The 16395-nt window shown below is 52.3% G+C and overlaps 1 protein-coding gene across 4 annotated transcripts in view; it reads right to left on the reverse strand.

The window, feature by feature from the left end:
* The window catches only part of ERI3 (ERI1 exoribonuclease family member 3), a 135534-nt gene that overhangs the window by 39783 nt on the left and 79356 nt on the right, over window positions 1-16395 (reverse strand). The gene's annotated exons all lie outside the window — the stretch shown is intronic.

The raw sequence follows: 16395 nt of genomic DNA on the forward strand, positions 1-16395 counted from the left end.
AGGCAGCCAGGAGCCTGAGCAGCACAAAACCCCACCGGACAATGCACACATGAAAGCAGCCAGGACTCTGTGTCACACTCATGGCTGTAATTACAGCCTGACAGCCACGTATCTTCTTCATCTTGAGGAATTAAGCTCAGCGCCTCATTGTGAGCAGTAAGAAGGGTGCGTGGGCTTAGCGTCGCTCATGCTGGTGCTATCTCTGCTGCCGTGAGGGCCATTGTCCCCAGATGAGATCAGGTCAATCCAGCAGCCCCTATCTCCCTCCTGCAGCGGGGATCATCGCTAACCACGGCCACAGCCACAGCACAGCAGGGCACCACCGACACCCTCCGCAGGCTGCGGATGCTGGGGGGGGGGATGCTCTGCAAGTGCGAGCAGGGCTGAACTGGGCAAGTGGAGCTGAGCGGTGCCCCCCGCAGCCCACCACCCACCTGCCTGCCACTGGGCCCTGCTGCCAGTCCCTCTGGCCCCTGCTACCTGCTGCTCTGCCCAGCACGGGCAGGGCCAGTCACCACGTAGCCCCTGCCGCTGCAGCCCCCCCCCCCTCCGCCCCCCCAAGGAGCTACAGGGCTTGAGGGAGTTAATTTGTTACTGGCCTACGTAACCATTCATGCTGCTTTGTTACTCCTGCCTTAGCAAAACAGAGGGCTCCGCAGATAATTAATAGACAGCATTGCTAATCCTGTTGGGAGATGATTAGCAATTAAAACTCCTAATTAAGTCTGTGCATAATTCACTGAAATTACACTTTGTGTACACAACGGGGAGGTTTCCTTTGCCTTCAACAAACATGCTCTGGCATCTTCATTGCCACGGCTGGGAGGCAGGCTGGCCACCCGCAGCGCAGTGGGGAGCTGGGGTCTGTGGTCAGGATGGGACCCTGCCACCCACCTGCCGGGTGGCTCGGGGCGACGGCTGCAGTGGCTCCCCATGCGGCTCCCTCTCCTGGGCTCTGTCCCAAAGAGCAAGCCCAGGCACACTGCAGGAAGGTCCCCATGCTCAGCACCAGTGGGTCCAGGCCCAGGGTTGCCAGCAGTGGGGGGGTATCCCTTGGGAAGGGGTGTCCCTGCATGCTTCCCGGGAGGACACACAGGATAGGGAGAGAGCAAGGCTGTCCCTGCACAGGGACAAGGCAGGCTCTGAGCTACCATATCACAGGCTGCCTTCCTAGCCCAGACACATCCCTTGGAATCTGGCCAGGAGCAACTGAGGGAGCACAGCAGAAGGCTGGCAGGATCCCGGGAAAGCCACCGCGACAGCTCTGGAAAGGCCCTGCAGCAGGGTGCTAGTGCCAAGCCCAGCCTGCCTCCCCAGGCTCCGCGGCAGCAGCATCAGCAGGGAGCCAGTGGCACGTGCCCTGGCCCCAGGATCAGCCCCAGGATCGGCCCTGGGCCCATCCCTGCCTCGAGTTTTGCTTTCCTAATCAAGGTCATTCGGTACAGCCACAATACCTGAGCAAACTAGCTAAGCAGCCGGGGTGGAAGTTGGCCTGACCACTGAAGGTCAAGTGTGCACTTATGCATATTCAAAGCTGCCTGCAGGATCGATCGGGTTTTAATTGTTTTTCCTGGGGTTTTGGAAGGAAGTGCCAGGGGCATTGATCAGTCCCAGACGAGGCAGTCCACACTTCAGGGCTGGCAGGGACCATCACTTTGCTGCAGGCAGCGGAAAATGTGGGCAGAGATGAAGGCAAGCCAGGGGAGAGGTCAGCCAGCCCCAGCCAGGAGGAGGAGCCATTGCTGGGCTGTGTTGGAAAATAAAGTTTTTTAATTAAAATTGGCAATTCTGAGCCGCCTGCCGGCAGCAGCCACACAATCAAGAGCGAGGAGCTTTGCTCTTTAATATTTAAAGACAACGTTTAATCTTTAAACAGGAAAGTTCTTCTTCTGACTGTTAAAGCGAGGCAGAAAGTGCCGGAGGCTCCCTGACACGGGGCTCCCCAGCCTGCTAGGGTGGCCATGGCCACCGGCTAGTCACTGGCTCAGCGCAGCCTCCGGGACACCGGTGTCACCCGCAGCCGCTCTCCCGCCACCCCGTGCCAGCCCCGCGCAGCTGCCGGCGGCACGCAGACCCCTGCCCCTTCAGCACTTATCCCCTACGGCGAACTGTGAGAAAGCCTGAGATGCCTCTGGTTCCTTCGCAAGCCAAAGGATTTAAAAAATGCCATGAAACCCTTTTTGCGAGGAAATCACACTAATTTGTCTCTCCCTTTGGTTCAGTCCTGGTGTTGCAGGGAGTGGGTTGCTCCCTTCTAGGTCAGACACTGAAGCAGGGCCAGGACCGTGTGGCATTTGATTTTCACCTTTATCTTTATAAATAAAAAATTCAGGTACCTTTTAAAAAAGCTATTTTTAAATAGTTTTGGTCAAAATTATGATTTAGAGACAAACTCAATGCCTCTGATCTGCTAAAAACCACCCGAACGATGTTTGCAGAATAATTTTCAAGCAGCTTGAACACAATTATTATTTCCATTCATACCAGCTCCTAGAAAGGTCTTCCCTTTTTCCTGATTTTGTTTGTAATTCTATGAAGGCTACGTTTACCTCCCTGCCAATGCTGCTCTGAAGTCAGATGATTATTAATTATATTTATTTACTTATACAATCCCATAGGCATACGCAGCAGTTCACAGACAAATACCACCCTGGGTCCCTGATGTAGGGATCTCGAATCAAAGGTAAGCAGATACTCCTGTGATAAATGTGAGCTAACAGCACTAGGTGAGGAACGTACTGTGTTTCCATGCACAGAGCCAGCACCACGGATAATTCACACCGTATTAAAAGTACCAGTGTGCGGACGTAGGTCCTTAGGTAACCCATACCTCACCTAACCGGCAGAAAATCCAAAAATCATTAGTAGGAACAAGACATGTGGTAGAGCAGCCTGGGGCATAGAGATGCTGCATGCAAAGAATTGCAGCAGCACCTGGGGCTGGCTTTATAGGGGTCTGAAACCATCCTCCTGTAGCACGGGGTCACAAACCTTCCTGGTGGCCATGACGCATCTGCCTCAGTTTGCAAAAAGCCTGAAACAAGAGCTCCATGGCCCATTCCTGGTAGTGCTGTGGGACAAGAATGGTCCTCTGCACTGGGACAGGAGCGCACGGAGGGCATGCCAGTGAGGCTCGGCAGTGCCATGGCGCTGCTTGCAGGGGGAAGAATGCAGGATTTGCCCAATTTGGCAGCGACTTTGCCCCACCTGCCCTTGCTGCAATTCCAGTGCAAACCAGCAATGCTGGGGCTGGCAGCACCAACACAGCCATGTCCTGATGTCCTGCTCCCTGGAGCTTGTTTGGGCTACACACCATGGTTTATAAGCTGCACAGCTGCAGCGAAGACGTTCCAGGGGGTCAGAAAATTCTCAGAACTGGAACTTGTCAAGCTGATGTATTGATCTAAGTGGACTGAATAATGCTCCATCATTTATTTATGGGGAAGTGCCCGGCACACTTCACAAAAACTGGTGTTTGGCAGTCACATTAAGGCAAGATTTAACATCCTGCATCATGCAAACAGGGCACCTGTGCAGAGGTCAGGATGCTCACTTACATGGGGAGCCCCACAAATCCTTCCCACAGGCACAGGGATGGACAGGGTGGGTCCTCATGGAGCTGCCAGAACTCTGCTAGGGCAACGTGCTGATGCTGACAGAGCCAGCCATGTCCCTTCTGCAGGTGTTGATGCTGGGACCTGCTTGGCCAGCCCCCAGCCTGTCTGACCTCCACTAAAGCTGCCAGTGGCCCACTGCTCTGGGTGCTTTAGCTGAAGCGCAGGAGGGAAGCAAGGCTCTGGGCTTTGCGATGGCATGAGCAAGCTCACAAACCACAGCAGCAAAAACTGCCAGGACCAGCACAGAGCCTCCTCATGCCCAGCCCAGCCCGGCAACCCTGTCATTTTTCATGTTCCACCCAGAGGTTTTATCTGTTTCACCTTCCAATTGTAATTTTTATATTAATACAGGAACTTTTGGGCAGGGAGTTAATACTTCCTTTTGAAAAAAGTCCTCCTAGGAGCAAAGGGGCTCTGCGGTTTGAGAAGATGCTGAAGAGTGGGTACTAAGGAATAAGAAAAGTGGTGGGTTTTGCTGAAAGTTTCTATTACGAATTTCAAAAAACACATGTTTTTAAATAGATAGAAAGCATCCATAAGATCTCCCCAGCTGCCCTTGGCTTGGGCAAGCAGCAAGCACCAGCTGTGTTCTCCCAGGATCAGGCTGGGCGCAGCAGTCTGCCGATCGGAGCTGACCCCCCTGACGTTTCCACAATGGAGAAAATGACAACGACAGCAAAAGTGTCTTCCTCCTCTTGTCATATCACTGTGCACCGCGTCTGCCCAAAATAAGAATTTCCTTCTGACTCTCCTCATTCCACTGCTGCCATGATGAGATGTCAAGGTTTTATATTACTTCGTATGGTGGGAAGAAAAAAAGAGGTCATGTCTACAACTAAGTGGGCTTTCAAACACAGCTTAGAATGTTTTCAGTGCCACCCAGTAACCGTAAGGTTCTGGGGCTGGGGGTGTCTTGGAGGCCATCCCTGAAAAGCACCCAGGACACTGGGGACTCCAAGGTGGTCTCCTGACACCCCATTTTAATTGCATGTCACTTCAGGGATGAGGTGGACATTTCTAGCTGGGATTTCTTGCCACGCAAACTTACCGGCACAAGGCAAATTTAACACCACTGAGGGCCTGACCCCACCACCAAATCATTTGGTAGCAAGGCTGCTGGATCGGGGCTGAACACCATTAAAGAAGAGGCAGGTAATGAATAAGCAGCTTGTCAAGCCCCAGCTGACAACGGCAGAGCTCCTCTGCCGCAGGGAAGGTGCCGAGGGAAGCTGCTCCGCTAGGATGGCGGCACGGAGCCTGGGATGGCTCAGCCCCGGCAGCGCCGGAGCCTGCTACCCTCGCTGCCTGTCGAGAGGCAGGAGCTAAACCCAGGTGTAACGGAGCTAAACCCAGGTGTAACGTGTCCCTTTTAAGCAGTTTAGTCAGAAGTGCTGCCACATTCACAGCTTTTCAAGTATTTTTAAATCACTTACAAAAGCAGGATTAAACGATCAGGAATTCCATTTAATAGGACAAATAAAGAAATAACAATCTACTCCATCAGCCCTGCGAAAGGCAGGTTTGATTTAACGAAAAAAAAAAAAAAAAGAAGTATAAAAGAGGGAGAGAAAAAAGGAAAGGGAGGTGGAAAAAAAAAAGGATAATGTGTGTTTACTCAAGCAAAGAAAAAAATATTTAAGTGATGTAGGGGAGAAGATTGCGGTAACTAGTGAAGAATAACATCGTCTGCTTTGCTGTCAAATCACACAAGAATTTCAGTAATAGATTCTCATTCTGACACTCAATTCAATTCGAAGGTGATCCTGCTTTATCCCAACACATCAAATATTAAACACTCGTATTAGCCAGGGTGCCGTCGCCTTTCCCGGCTTAGACGCGGCAGGAAGCTTTTCCCCCTACTTTCTCTCACTCGCTATAATATTCTCAATGTTATCTAAACATGCCTTCATACACTGGGGTTCCTTATCAATCCCATTTGGGGAGGGGGGGCCCTGTACTTAAAATGGTATTAGTTTGGGGGGCTTTTATTATTATTATTTCCAAAGCTTTTCAATTTTGTGTGGAAAAAGCTTAGAAAAAAAAGGCGGAGGGAGGGGAGGCAGCGAGAGAGGGAGAGGGAGCGCGGGAGCGAGAGAAAGTATAAGAAAGGGAAAAGCAGCCAGCAGCTCTTGTTTGACTGATGCCTTTCAACAAGGGCAGTCTAGCTTGTCAAAGCCAGGGCTCGAGATGAATTGGCATATCTATTCAGCCTGCCTCTGGATGTCATGCAATACAGTTTCATATTCCCAGATAAGGCATGATAAGCAATTGCTGCCCTGACACCAACTCCATCCATCCCTGCCTTTCTGTCCACGTGTATTACAGATCTCTGCTGTGCTGCTAATAAGAGGCATTTAATTTTTACAAACGCAGTGGCAAGAGGGGCCTCCAGACTGACCAGGTACAGCATTTATACCATTCATGTTTAATTACTTTTTTTCAGTGCACCAAGCTCCCCGAACACTCCTGAGTGGCACTGGGTGCATGAAAACAACTTCTGCCCCATGTGGCACCTGCTGAAGCCTTGGATTAAACATCTCTGCTAATAATTAAGGGGTGGGGGTGACAAGAGTGGAGAGTGTTTGTCCTCTGCCAAATAAATCTGCGGTGCCACCGAGCAGGAGGCGGTCTGGCTGGGGTTTGGACATGGCAGGACGCAGAAGGTGTGAGTGGTGCCCTTTCCCAGGGAACGTCCCTTTCCAGAGCACAAACCCTCTGAGAGCTGCTGGGGGAAGGAGAAAGGCTGACACACCGAATATAGGGTCACCACGATGGGTCTGGCCCCAGTTAGGCAGAAGCTGGTGCTGCCCTTGGAAATTCCTGCCGTTGCAAGCACCATGCAGTGGGAGGACGAGATCTGGACACAATCCTCCCATGTTGCTGAAGAGGTGCTGGGACCCTTCCTGGGGCTCTGCCCTCTTCATACAATGGCACTCAAAGGTTTTTCAGACAACAGTGCCATACAGCCAGCTTCCCCCATGTCCTGGATGAGCGGGGAGCCCTTCGCACACAAGCCACCTTGCCAGCCCCGCCTGGCCCTGCCGAGCAACCTTTGGCAAGCCCAGCTGGTGTCCACATCACTCCATTTGCAAAGCTGGTCATTAAAACAGCCACATATTTATGCCTCACGTCAGGCAGTAAATTAAACAAAAAGATGAACGCTCTGTTTTTGGAAAGGTGAGTGCTGGGCACACAGGAGCTGTCTGGCTCTGCCCACCCAAAGGAAGTGTTTTACAGAGGTGAGGTGCCCCCAGTCCATGATGGGAAGGGGACAGGTCAAACTTAAAGGAAGGCAGCAAGGTGTCAGATAAGATGTGGAGAATGCAGCATAATTGTATGTGTTTTCTCCTTATTAAAATAAGCAGCCCATGCCATCAGACCTCTGTCCATAGGAGCACTGCAAAAGGGAAACTGAGGCATGCAATGCCTGGCCCTCCTTCCCACCCAGACACACACCTGAGCATCCTCAGCTTGCCCATGTCCTGGCAATACCCCAACTCAGCCACAGTCATGCAAATTCACTGTCAAAACTCCTCTTAACTTCAGAAGGGGCAGGATGGACCCTGAAGCCACCAACAGCCTCTCTCCAGGGTGCATGTGGACGCTGTGGCCCTGCAGGGCAGCAGGGAGGTAGCCCTGCTGCTGTGCAGGATTAGCTCGTGCCCTGGCTTAGACCGCAATAGAAACACACCAGCGTGCCTGACTCCGGAGTGTCAAAGTGCCAAGCGGTTTAGGCTTCACATTTCCCTGTGTTTGAACAAGAACAGTTTCTGCCTTGCTCCCAGGCTAGGGATTATCCTGGATAAAATGTTCTCGACTGCTGTGTGCTCTGCAGCTGGCGACACACTAGGTTAATGCCATGGAGACCTGGGTCAAAGCCCTGGGTTTGGTCACAAGCAAAACAAAGCTACAGGTCTGGGTCCCTGGAGGGCTGGGAAATAGAGCTGGGGTGTGCACAGCCAGTGCTGGCCCAGGAGAGGGGACAAGCAGAGCCATAAACCACCAGGAAAGCAGCTCAAGGACGGAGGCTGCTGGCAGGACCCAGGGGTGGGGGGGGGTGTCTGGGGTCAGGGTCAGGCGGCCAAGCAGAGCATTGCAGCAGGAACCCAGGGGCTGCTGTGGAGACAAGAGGCTGGAGGCACACGTGCCAAGCACCTTTCCCGGTCTGGGACAAGTGGCCCTGCCCTTGAGCTGCAGGTCATGTCCGTTTGAACAGGGCTGCCTTCTCACAGTGTCCCGGAGTTTCTGGCTGCACTGCAGGGCGACCAAGACCCAGGCTGGGTTACGTGGATGTATGCAATCAGCTCCCAGCGCTGAGGTACACAGGCAGCTCCCGATTAGCACCTGAAAGGCAGAGACACACACCACATGGCAGACAGCTACCAGGGAGTACCTACACGAGGCTGATTTACCCCTCCAGCCTTGGGAAGGATGGGCTCACGTCCCATGGTGCTATCTCCCCGGTGCTGCCCCAGCCCCTGTAGAGCCAATTCAAGCAGGAAAGCAGCGCTAAGCCTTTCCCCACCACAGCGCTGTGGCTTGCAGAGCGAGAAAGCTGGGTATGACACCAAGGAAAACCTGCAAACATACTTCAAGGATAATTCACGCAGCCACGGTTGCCTCTCCACACAGACGAGAATGGACTAGTGTGATTCTGGCTGCTCCTGGGGAAACTGGGGGTTCAGTGGGAAGGGGAAGATGCCTCCAACAATTCTGGAAAGCAGGCAAATGTTGGCACTACCCCAAAATCAGACCCACCATCAGCCCCTGCACACGTGAGGACAGAAAAGGGCAGGATGGGGCCCCAGCAGACGTGCCATGCTGCAGAGCCAAGCCATGAGGGCAGCAGCGAGGTGGGCAGGTCTCACCCTCCTTGGATTTAGCTGGAGATTACCAACCACCAAAGACAGCTCAGTTTTGCTGTACTACATGAGGGTGGGTAACCGTATACATCAGTCGCCCCCTTCTTCTCTTCCCAGGGCCACAAATGATGGCTGCGATGCTCAGACATGCACCACAGTCCCCAGGCATGCACCCCTTTAATCTAACCTCACGCCTTTCCCAAGAAAAGCTGGCACTGGGCTTGCTGTCAAAACCCTCAAGCCCTTTCAAAGGGGGTATTTTCCCCCCTCGATTTCTATTTTTACACAAGCACACAGTCGCCTCTCCCTCGCTCGCTGTTTAATTTCCGTGTGAGAGGGAAGCAGGTGCCCGTGCTCCCGTGAGCTCTCCCTTCTCTAGGTTTTTTTTCCCTTCTTGGATCCTGCCCCATTAGTTTAGTGCCCAGCCATCTGCGACGTCTCCTGTAATGCTGTCCCCCTTGTGTACCAGGGAGCTTTTCCATTAGTGCCTTTAATATTCTGACACCTTAGCACAGGCTGCTATTACATTCAAACACTGATCGCCCTGTGAAATTACATCGCAGGGCTTGCTAAAATGGAATTGTGTATAATCAGGCTCCTCCATGCACTGTCAGTCCCATCACAAATACAACGTAAAGCAGGCTTATGGATGGGCTTAGCAGCTGCTACAAGTGTATTTTTTTTTAATAGATGAAGTATCCCTTATTTAAAGCATTTCCTTAAGAAAAAAAAAACACCCAACAGTGAAAGACAAATCAACAGCTGCTGCACTATGTTAACCATACCACTGGTCTCTTAAAAACATGTTATTTACTAAGGTAGCTATCTGTTTATCTATAACTATATCAAACAGAGAAGGAGGGTGAGATAAAGATAGTTAAACAGACAGCTGAGGAGATATCTGCCACTGGGAAATAATAGCTAAATAAAAAGTACCATTATTTACTCCAGAGAGGGGAGGAGGGAGAGCCAGCGCTTTCCTCCCAGTGCCGCATCACCAGCAGCACAGGGCACGGAGCTGCTGCGGGAGCCTCCGGCTAACACGGGCAGCCCGTGCCAGCCTGCACGCGCCCCAGCTCACCTGGCTCCAGCCTGCTCACCTCCCCACCACCCCGTCAGATAAATCTGGGAGGAAAAAACAGCTCAGGACCTAAGTTCCACACCTCTCTGGGGAGGGTGTGATGCAGGGAAGGTGAGAGAGGGCAGCGGAGCCGTGCTGCTGCTGGGGGCTGGCTTGGTGGGGCAGACCCCACCTCCACGCAGGCTGAGAGTGGCTCAAATTAAGGCAAAATTGGCCACAGCAGAGGGTCTGGGTGGTTTCTGTGTGGGTAGCACACAAGGGACCAACTCCCCAGCTCTTTTTTTTTTAAATTCCAGCTAAGGAAGTGATGGTTTAGGACAAAGGTATTTCAGGGGGATGCAGGAAGTGGCAGGGACACAGGTGATGTGTCAGAGAAATGAGCTCCTGAGCTCCCCGGCTCTGAGTTCAAAACGCTGCCTCTCACCATGCCCTAAAGGTTATTCTGTCTGTCTGCTGTGAACTGTGATGGCACATCCGCACATCACCTGAAGGGAGATTTCCAGAGGCGCTGTGACCCTTCTGCTATCTCCTCCGAGAAGCCTCTGCAGGAATGATGAGATTGTAGCTCATTTCCACACACCTTGAAAGAGCTGGGCTGGATCAAATGTGCTGGAAGCAGAAGCAGCACATCCCTGGGACTCATCCTTACCTCCTAGCAAGAAGCACACTCTCGCTGTAACGGGCTAGGAAACTACGTCCACCCTACTGAAACATTGCCTAATGATGCTATGACATTGCCTTTCATCCTAAACCAGGATGGAAAAGCCAAAATACTCTCTTGTTTCACTGTGTGGCAACAGTTCTGCTTGGGAACCACAAAGTAAAACCCAGTGCAGAACTGCTGCCCTTTGGAAAGGAGCAATCTATTTCTGTGTGAAACACTGACGTGACATTTTGACTCCATTTTTTTCCACTGCAAAACAAAGCCATTTGTCCAGAGCAGACACTCCACTCCTTTGCAGCACACAGGGCATGTCTCAGCACACGGTACTCTGGACGTTTTTGGAAGGGACACATCTAGTGATGGTTCAGCCACTGTTGCACAAACATGCCAGACAGGGAGGATAGGATCATGGAGGACAGAAACCCATGGGCAGGTTACCAAGAGAAAAGTGTAGCGCTGGTGCTGTACAACTGCATGTCCATTCACACTGCAGGGGTGAGACAAGGCAACTTAACCCTCTGCTCTTCACTACCTGGCATTGTCAAGGTTTGGTCCTTGCAAGGTGGCAGCAAGGGAGGGGTGCTGGGTGACCAGCAGCTTCAACATCTCAGTTTCATAATCGGTTCCTAAAAACCATGCCCTGGAGGATGGGAAAGAAATCAGAGAGTGATCCTGCAGGACCTTCTCACCACTCCTATGCACTTGCCTGCACATCCTGTCACATGTATCTTTCCCTCTGCTCACATCCTACAACTCCTTTCACACTCTCACGTCCACCATGCCTTCCTGGGACAGATACATGGCCTTCTCCAAAACTCACCTCTGGCACAATGCAGAGAAACTGGCCCATGTAGGACAGGCCAGAGGGGCATGGAAACATATGCTTTGCTCCCTCTTACCTCCTCCTCCCAAAGAGCAGACTCTCAGGAGCAAAACCCAATCTTTTGTATTTGGCACAGCACCAACCCAACAGAGCTGTCGGAGCCTCTGAGTGTTACTGCTCCACAAGAGCTGAATAAAACAGTTTCTCAGCATTCCCACAAGAAGCAAAGCCGCTGAGAGGAGAGGCAGCTGGAAGAGCAAGCGAAAGGCGAGAGAATACAATGCACGAGGCGTCAGGGAAAAGATCAATAAAGATTACAAGGGCAGCAGCCACGTCCCTTGCCCGTGATGGAGGCTCTCATGGCTGCAGTAAGGGAACACCAAGGAAAGTTAACAAGGCGCTGCTGTGCTGGTGCCTGGGGACGATACCTGTCTAATCAAAGGTAGAGTTTACACTGGATCATCTAAGCAGCAGCTCTTCCTCATGATTGTTGACTCAGGTCAGGGTTAAGACTGAGGAGGTTAAAGCAGAGGTGCCTCTAAGAGCTCTGATGGATGCAAACACCAGGCAAGCAGGCAACGTGTGCGGACCCAGCCTACCGGGGCAGCAGGCAGCAAAAATGAGGCTCCCCAATTTTAATGGAAGAGCAAACAGAAGGAGATGCCATGAAAGAATTGATTTGGAGAGAGGTCAGGAAAGCGGAGAATAAAGGGACTTGAGAGGAGGACATGGCGAGGTCCTGAGAAGAGGTTATTAAAGGAGGCATAGGGGTATGAACTGCAGCAGCTCCAGCCAGGCAGGAGGTGGGGGCAGAACCGGCCACCTGGACTGGGAAGGGGGGACCAACACTGCGTTATGATGCTGAGAAGGTGACAGAGGAGATCATAACATGGTTGACAGAAATTAAGGGGTTTGGGTCCCCAAGGCCTCAACTCATATCTCCCAGGGGAGCGAAAGGCACCTCCATGGCTCTTCAGTGTCACCAGGCTCACCGATCGCCAGCCAGGCTGGGGTTCCACAAGGACACAGGCAGCGACCACCCTCTCTTGCAGCCAGCCAGCCAGGGTCTCCTTACCAGGCAAGCTTGGAGACTCTCTGGGTATGGCTTTTAGCCATGCCTGCAGTTCTGCTCCCAGTAAGGCACTGGGGAGTGCTGTGACACCCAGCCACATGGATGCCCCTGCGCCCCACTCCCTGCAGGAGTTATCGTTACCTTGCTGCTGCCGAGGGCCAGATTCAGCAGCTCGGCTGGCCCTTCCCTGCTGATGCACTCGGGAAATGCTATTAGGGTTTGCCTAGTTGCTGCCTGCTGATGATACAAGACCTCAGGAGCAAGTCCCAGGAGCAAGTGCCCAACACAGTTACTACTGAGTGGGGTAGCAGAGGGATGGCGCCCATGCAGCCATGGTGCAAGGGCAAAGCCTTGAGGTCATGTACTGCTCATCCCACCCCTCTCAGCATCCTTCAGCTTTCCCATGAACCAATCCTTAACCTAAATCCTTAACCTCACCTCTGGCTACAGCTGGTGGAAACAAGAAGACCAAGTGAGAACAGATACCCCCAGAGGAGAGCTGGTCGGCAGCAGAGGGCTGGAGGGCTGAGCTGTGGTGAGGACGTTCATGGGCTGTCTAGAAAGCACTTGGCTGTGGACTGCCTGGATTTCCCAGCCGCACAGCCATCCCAGGCAGCCCGCCCGCTGCCTCCTGCCAACGTGCCAGCAAAGAGCGAGCGGCCGGGAGGGAACAAGGTGTCCCAATTAGCTCTCTCCACTGATCTAATTAGATCTCCGCAGGGAGGACTGGAGCTGGAGAAACGACATGGCTGCCTCCTTGACCAGACACTCAACCTTTCCCGCCTGCAGCATTTTATTTTTCAGATTTTTCACTTGCAGTACCTTTTTTGTTCGGCTCAGCAGAACCTGCCCTGCCTTGAGTCCTGCTGCAGGTCCTCACCAGCAAAGAGCAATTACGTGTGTACACAAACAGGTGTTCAGCAACTGCGCACAGCATCCATGCTCTCTGCTCCTGTGTCGGGGAACAGCTGCCAGGGTTGCAAATCAGAGGTGTAAGGAGAGGGACACGGGGCACCAGGAGGCAGAGCTCATCTGGACGACATGGCAGAGCGCGCCAGGTCCCTCTTACTCCCCCCGCAAACGACAGCAAGCCGTGTGAGCGTGCCTGCCCTCCCCGCTGCCGCCCCGCACCACCCCAGAGAGCTGGCAAACAAGCTTCAAACCAGCCCGCTCCTTGTAATCGGAGTCAGTCAGTGTGTGTGTTACGCTTGAGTTGATGGCTGGTGTTAAATTCAATGCCTTGAGTATTGATTTCCTCGCGCATCCCGGACTTTGTTAAAGGGTTAGCCGTGAACTGAGATCAAAGGGAGGTTAACTCGTTTCTCATAAGTGGTAAAGCAGACCTCTAGCAAAACCGGGCGCTGGGCTTCCTCCACAGAGGATGCTCCGTGCATGTTGTTAGCTACCCTGGTTGCCTCGAAAGCCAGATAAAGCCGCAAAGCTGCCTCAAAGCAGGAAGAAGAAATGCTACCGACAACTTCCCATGGACCCCTAAGCTATTATGAGTGCACACCGGGGACAGGCAGCATGGGCCAGCACACTCCTCCTCCCCAACCCATCCCTGCACCATGGGGAGCTGCTCTCCTCACTTGGCCACAGGAAAAAGGGGGGCAGCCAGTCTCTGACAGCTGCACTCCAAAGAGGCTGCTCCTGAGGGGCTCAAAAGAGGGAGAGAGCCCTCCCCAGGAAGACTAGGGCATCCTAGAGCTGCGGGTAGGAGAGGACGCCTTCACTTGATCCAACACTGCCATCAGCACTGTTTCACCCTGTGTGGCACCTGTTTAAATGCTCCATTTTACTTTACTTGGCTGTCCCTACCCCACACAAAGTAATTTTGGCACTGATAGCACCAAGACCAGCAGGTTTTGCCAAGGCAGTAAGAGTTAAGTGCACAAATAACATGACACTAACAGGGTTCTGGCTTTACCTTTGTAATTTTTAAAGGATGGAGGCAGGGAAAGAGGTGTAGAAGACAATCTGGAATTGTTATCACTAGTATTAATGAATGCCCAGAGGCATCGAGCAAGAAGCATCCATTTCAGATGAACATCTGTCAACAATAAGAGGTAAAATTTCAGAAGTAGCTAAGGTACTTCAGAGCCTAGATTGCACCAGCTTCCTGGGAGGCTTAAGCACCCAAGTTATTTCTAACAGGACCCCTGGCCCCCAAGTCATCTGGGCACCAATGCTATTTCACAACCCCTCTCCTCTACCCTAAGGACTACTTACAGCACAGTCTAGCTTTCCAGCAGCCACACTGCTCTTCAGTCAGATTCATTTGGTTTCAATGGCACTGTATCTTCCATCCTGGAATGACACCATGACTAGCACCCACTTCTGCCATGAGCCAGGCAGCTTCAGCTGCAGAAAATACAGCACACCGCCCCTCCACCCCTAAAAAAAACCCCAACAAAAGCAACCCAGCAATGCTGGTGGTATAATTCCCCGTTCTACTGGTAGGGAAGAGGGCCCCATCACAGTCCAACTTGGGGGTGAAACCCTCAGTGGAAGCTTTGGTCTAGAGCACCTATAGTCATGTTTGACTAGGAGGTCCTCCCTAAGGTGCTATAGGCACTCCCTCACCCCTTCTCCCCTCTCCCAAACTCCTGCCACCCAGCACTTCCCAAGCAGCTGATTTGTTTTTAAGTGAAAGGTTTATACCAAAGTGCTTAGGGAATATCTGCTCAGTGCCCAGCATACCAAGTGCTGAAGATTTCACTTAAACTCTCAGCATCTGTGTATCTCAACTAAATTAAGCTATTTGCTATAAAAGAGCACAATGACAGTAATGGAATAATAACAGCATTAATAAAACACAACAATCCTCGAGTAAGAAGCGGACACATCAGCTAGCTTCAACCAAGAGAAGAAGGCTATTTTAAAATCACACACAAAAGCCATCTGGGGGTGGAGAAAACCAACAACAGCTCTGAAACTCAGAGGTCAGACTGAAATTATGTTTTTAGCCTCGAAAGAAAGATGCTTGCCAGAGCCTTCCCAGCCAGAGCGCTCCCACGCTGGTTGGAAATGAATTTCCACAGCTCCCAGCAAAACAAGGACTTACAATGTACAAGCTGGCTCTGCAAAAGAGGGGTGGGAGCACTCCCAAGAGGGAGGACGCCGAATCAAAAGCCTAAAGTAGAAATGACCCCTCCAACAGCAGAAAGGTTTGTAACCCAGCTCCTGCAATGTAACGCATTGGAGCAGGGGGTGATGCTGCACCAAATGTGTGAATGCCGAGTTAGTGATGCAGGGCCAGGTGCTGGCGCATCATTATGCAAACATCCAGATGTCTCAAGCTCACCATGCTGCCATTCCCCTTGTGGCTGGAAAAGTCGCCTTCACTCCATCCACAAATTCTTTCTTTGTTTTGGATGAGGATGAGGTTAAACACAGCACCTTCATTTTCAAAGTCACCTACACCCCATCTTGCAGGGATAAAATAACCCTGGGGACCTGCAGTAGGGTTGGGGACAGGTCCTAATCACAGTTCTCAAGAGGCCACATCCCCTCACCGGCCCCTTTACAGGAGGACCAGACTTAGTACTTGGTGACAATCCAGAGCAATTAATGCACATTAAGCGTGTCATGCTGTATGTCTGAGGTCTTGCCACAGTCCCACCCTGCCCAGGCAACACCCCAAACTACCACTTGCCTTGGGGGGGACTGCGAGGGTAGGTGACAGTTGTTTCCCGGGAAGGGGAGCAGATGGAGGAAAAGGAGACCTCCGTGTTCACCACCATGTTACGAAGGACCAGTAGCAGCTTTGTGCCAGCAGCCAGTAGGGTCTTTGTGCTTCTCTTGCTGGCACATTCCTCCGGTCCAAGCCTTGCCCCAACCCCACGGGCAGAGAGAGCAGAGTCCCTTCCCTGCCCGGCTCTGGTTCAGCTGGCTGCCTCTGCAGAGGGTACATGATAGCTGCTCCTCTCCTCGCCCCAGCTGCCCAGAGCCCACGTGCAGATCTTCCTGAGGATAACGTGGCAGTGACAGATGTCACCTCTTCTCACTAACATGGAAGGAAACACAACCCAGGTCGCAGTCCTGCGGGCAAGCCCACCACTGCCTACTGGCCCCTGCAGCACAGCCCAAGCCAAACACGGCTGAGCGAACCCCGACTCCAAGACAGGCAGAACTAGGCAGAAGGTGGGGAGCAGCTGGCTGGCTTTCCCACAGCACAACAGGTACCATCTTCAGGTTCACTTGCCTTTTAAAAAGGGGCCAAGAGGGGCTGGCAGGTCAGTGGTATAGTGTCCATAGCGCCCAAGCTCATGTGCTG

This window comes from Falco naumanni, chromosome 11 (assembly GCF_017639655.2).
Source record: "Falco naumanni isolate bFalNau1 chromosome 11, bFalNau1.pat, whole genome shotgun sequence".
NCBI classification, from domain to species: Eukaryota; Metazoa; Chordata; class Aves; order Falconiformes; family Falconidae; genus Falco; species Falco naumanni.